Genomic DNA, 5341 nt, shown 5'->3' with positions numbered 1-5341 from the left:
CAACTTTCGAGTACACAGTACAATATTGTCTGTTATATTCACCATGCTGTATCTTAGGTCCTGGGAACTTATTCATCTTATAATTGAAAGTTTGTACCCTTTGACCAACTTCTCATTTCCCTCAACTGTGAGCCCCTGGAAGCACCCATTCTACTTTTAGATTGTACCACATATAAGTGAGATCATACAGTATCTGTCTTTCTCTGTCTGACTTTTTTCACTTTGCATAATGCCCTCAAGGTCCACTCATGTTATTCCTTCTTTCTCATGACTGAGTAACATCCCCCTGTAAATATATACTACATTTTCTTTATCCATTTATCTGTTGATAGAAACTTGAGTCATTTCTATATTTTGACTATTGTGAATCATACTGCATTAAACTTGGGAGTGCAGATATATCTTTGAAATTCTCTTTTCATTTCCTTTGAATAAATACCCAGAAGTGGGATTGCTGGATCATATGGTAGTTCTATTTTAATTTCTTGAGAAACCTGAAACTGTTTTCCACAGTGGAAATTTATATTCCCATCAACATTGCATAAGGGACCCCATTTCTTTACGTCCTCACCAGCACTTTTCTCTTGCCTTTTTGATAACAGCTATTCTAATAGGTGTGAGGTGATCTATCATTGTGGTTTTGATTTACATTTCCCTGATGATTAGTGATGTTGAGCAACTTCTCCTGTACTTGTTGGTCATTTGTATATCTTAGAAAAATGTCTATTCATGTTCTTTGCCCATTTAAATCAGATTGCAGTGGGTAGGGGGTGGGAGAGATTAACCAGGGAACAATATGCATATATGCATAGCCCTTGAACACAGACAATAATGTGGTGAAGGTTTAGGAGGGATGGGTGTAGGGTGGAGTGGGTCAATGGGCAAAAAACAAAGGGGACATATGTAATACTTTCAACAATAAAGATACATTTAAAAATAAATCAGATTATTGTTTTTGCTATTGAGCTGTGTGAATACCTTATATATTTTGGATATTAACTACTCATCAGATACGTGATTTATAAATATTTTCTCCCATTCTGCGTCCTGTCTTTTTATTTTGTTAATTTCTTTTGCTATGCAGAAAGTTTTTAGTTTGATGTAGTTACTTGGTGAATTTTGCTTTTGTTGTTTGTGTTTTTTGGTGTCATATCAAAAAAAAAGCCATTGCCATTGTCAAGAACAACATCAAAGGACATTTTCCTCTAAGTTTTGGTCTAGGAATTTTATGGTTTCAGGCTACATTTAAGTCCTTACCCTATATTGAGTTCATCTTTATGAGTGTAGATAGGGTCCTATTTTTTTTCTTCTGCATGTAGGTATGCAGTTTTCCTCAGCATTATTTTTTTAAGCCTCACCTGGGCGTATTTTTCCATTGATCTTTTAGAAAGATTGGAAGAGAGAGGGAAAGACAGAAAGACATCGATGTGAGAGAAACAGATCAATTGGTTGCCTCCTGCATGAGCCCTGACCAGGGTCCAGGCCCGGGAGGAGCCTCCAACCAACAAGGTACGTGACCTTGACCAGAATCGAACCTAGGACACTTTGGTCCACAGGCTGACACTCTATCCACTGAGCCAAACCGGCTAGTGCCCCAGCACTGTTTATTGAAGAGACCATCCTTTTTCCATCATGTATTTTTGGCTCCTTTGTCAAATATTATTTGATTTTTTCTGGGGTCTCAATTGTCATCCATTGATCTATGTTTCTGTTTTAATCTCAGTGCCATGCTTATTGATTACTATAGTTTTGTAATATAGTTTGAAATCTAGTAGGTACCCAGAAGAGGGCTTCCTGGGTCATGTAGTAGCTCTATTCTTAATTTTTTTGAGGAGCCTCCATACAGTTTTCCAGGATTTAATGACAAAATCAATATGTTTGCCTTAGTGGCTGCACCAACTTACAATCCTGTCAGCAGTGTGCAAGGGTTCCCTTTTCTCCACAACCTCTCCAACACTTGTTATTTCTTGTCTTATTGATCATAGCCATTCTAATGTGTGTGGAGTGGTATCTCATTGTGGTTTTGATTTGTGTTTCCCTTCTAGCTAATGATGTTGATAATTTCTTCATATATCTGTTGGCCATCTGCATGCCTACCTTGGAAAAGTATCTGTTTAGGTCCTCTGCCCATTTTTAAAATCAGATTGTTTTTCTGTTGTTGAGTTGTAGAATTTTATACATATTTTGGATGTTAGCCCCTTATTGTATGTATCATTGGCAAATATCTTCTTCCGTTAGCTGGTTTGCCTTTTTGTTTTGTTGATGGTTTATTTTGCTGTGCAGAGCTTTTTAGTTTGATATAATCCCATTCATGAATTTTGCTTTTTGTTTCCTTGCCTTTTGTATCATGTTCACCAAGACTCCTCTGAAATCAAGGTCCATAAATTTAGTGCCTATGTTTTCTTCCATGTATCTTATTGTTTCAGGTCTTATATTCCAGTATTTAATCCATTTTGAGTTATTTTTTTTTCTGTATGGTATCAGGTGGCAAGTCTAGTTTTAATATTTGCCTGTGGATTTCCAATTTTCTGAATAAAAATTATTGAAGATACTTTCCCTTTGTATGTTTCTGGATCCTTTGTCAAAGAAGGAAGGAAGGGAGGAAGGGAAGAAGGAAGGGAGGGAGAATGGAAGGGAGGGAGGAAGGAAGGAAGGGAGGAAGGAAGGAAGCTGGAGTGTAAGCTACCAGCTTTCTTTATTCTCCAGATTTTTGGGGGGGGCTATTTGGGTCTTATGCGGTTTCTTACAAATTTTTGAATTGTTTTTTTTCTAATTCTGTTAAAAATGACATTAGTATTTTGATAGGGATTACATTGAATCTATAGATGGCTATGGGTAGTATGAACATTTTAATAATATTAAGTCTTCTGATCCATGAACACAGGATATCTTTCCATGTATTTGTGTCTTCTTCAGTTTTTTTCCTCAGTATCCTACATATTTCAGTGTATAGATATTTCACATCCTTGGTTATAGTTAATCAAATGTTTGAATGAGAACAGAGAAGGAAAAATAACCATCCTTTGTAGTGCTGACCAAGAAAAATCAGATGTGGTAGATGCTACTTTCAAAAAATAATTTAAAATACTAGCAGAGTTAGATATGGTATTTTGAGTAAGCTATCCTTCTCCTGAGAATTCATTTATTAAAATGACAATTTTCAAAACATCTTATCTTGGAGAATATTTGATATTAGGGAACAGAAACTCATTTAAAGAAACTCAGATTAAAAGTGAGTATGCAAAAAAAAGTAACTTTGCTGCAAGGGTAGAGGGATTCTCCTAGAATCTGATCTCTGTAGTTTATAGCATATTGCAACAGATTCAAATCAAATGTGTAGTTTATCTTTGGCTAGGTTTCAATAAAGCAAAATAAAATAAGGCCTTATTCTTCTGCAATGCTCTTGAAGCTATACCCTTGGACAGTGTGCAATGTATTATCACCTGATTAAGAGTACAGCATGTTTTAGAGGCCATCCATAGCCACCATCTTAAATAAGTAAGATTTACAGTTGATTCTTTGTTAAAAGTGTAGTTATCTTTAATTCCACAGATATTATGACCTTCCAATGACACACTGCAATTAGTCACCAGATTGCTCTAACTGATATTAACATTGGTACTTATTTGAGGTCTTCATCAATTACAGTAGAAATGTGTAAGGTATACCTGCACACAGATGTTGGCCTAATGGGCAGATGACAAGGAACTCTACTGTTTTCTTTTTTATTTAAATATCTTTAAGTCTTATTTCTGATAGCTTCCCCTGTCACCTCTTGGTAAGTAGGACTAATACTGGCTGCAGCAAAATTATACTTCCCATTTATCATGCTAATTGCAATTTAATGAGGAGAGGCCTGAGGCTGGAAGACTTGTCTACCTAGAGTCCTATTGGAGTGGAGTTTATTATGATAATTAATACACCCTGTGATAATTAAATTGCCTTACTAGATAGTTACTGTAGCTATCATAAAAATTTGCTAGACCAAAACTTTATTGAGGGTATTCAAAGAGCAGTTTTGAAAATTACGTGATCTGGAGTTTTTTTGTGTGTTTTTCTAGGGGAAATTGTAGTTTGTAGTCCACTTTCAAAGATTTCTCCTCAGAGCAAGACTGGCTACATACTTTGGAGAGGCCAGTTGAAAATGAAAATGCAGGGCCTCTTTTTCACAAAGCTCAAAGAATGTCCCATAAAGGCATTAAAATAGAAAGCTTGTTCTTTTTTCCACATATACTCTCTGCCCAGAGACATACTTCATTGTCCCATTGAACTTCACTTATGCAGCATAAGATCAAAGATAACAGGCCTGAGTATGTGGTCCTGTGTGCCCACTCAGGTTGATTGCATTCCCGTCCAGCTAGCCTGTCTCAGACAGCAGAAGTGCAGAAGGCAAACCATTTTTATACAGTTGAGACCGAGCTAATCTCATGCTAGACTTTGTAACGCAATAAAGTATAAAAGAAATCCAGTCAAGTTAGGGCCATCAGACAACCGGAGCTCAGGCTGGCGAAAACCCCGGGAGGGTAACCAGGACAATAAAAATGAACCAGCAATGAAGATACCTATCTCAATGAGGAAGTTGCCAATGTTTCCTGCTAAGACAGGCAGTAATTCCAGAACCTGGTCATATCCAAGCCCTTTAGAAGGAACAAAAAAGTTAAAATAATAGAATAATGAGTAGTTTAAACTTATTTATAATTGCAGGTAGTTATTGCATTAACACAAGCATGCTTGGATACTCCAACTGAATAATAATAAACTTTTCCAAGTTTTCCATTTTCCCACTTCATACAAGTTTTGGAACTATTACAAAGATGAGTTTGAATAAGAATAGGGCAAAATGTATTTTAAAAGGTGCACTGGTTTTTATCGTGGATAAATTGGTTTTCACTTTCTTTGCTTACTTTAATGACTAATGTGTTTCCTTCCTCATTGTTGGATTAATTCAGTAGGACCTAGGATATTATTCTACACATAAATGGTGGTCAGTAAATGCTTATGGAAATAATTATACATAATTTACTCTCCACAATATGTTACTAGAAACCCTCTTAGGAATATGTTCCCAAGAACTAAACATCAATTGAAATCAGAGTACTAATAATATTCTACTCCCACAATGAAGTGGAGTTTGGATATTTATATGTAGAACACCAGTAATAATAAGTAAACAACAGCTTTTCTGAGAAACTGTTCTCCTCTAATTTTCTGATGTACGTTATGATTTAGATGAGAGAATAATATATTTGTATCACAAAAACATTTCTAATAACAGCAATATTAGTAATTTAATCACACAGAATGTCCTGCTCCTCACAGTTTACTATAAAATATCACTTGA

This window comes from Myotis davidii, unplaced genomic scaffold (assembly GCF_000327345.1).
Source record: "Myotis davidii unplaced genomic scaffold, ASM32734v1 scaffold930, whole genome shotgun sequence".
Taxonomy (NCBI): domain Eukaryota; kingdom Metazoa; phylum Chordata; class Mammalia; order Chiroptera; family Vespertilionidae; genus Myotis; species Myotis davidii.
This window is presented reverse-complemented; position numbering follows the sequence as displayed.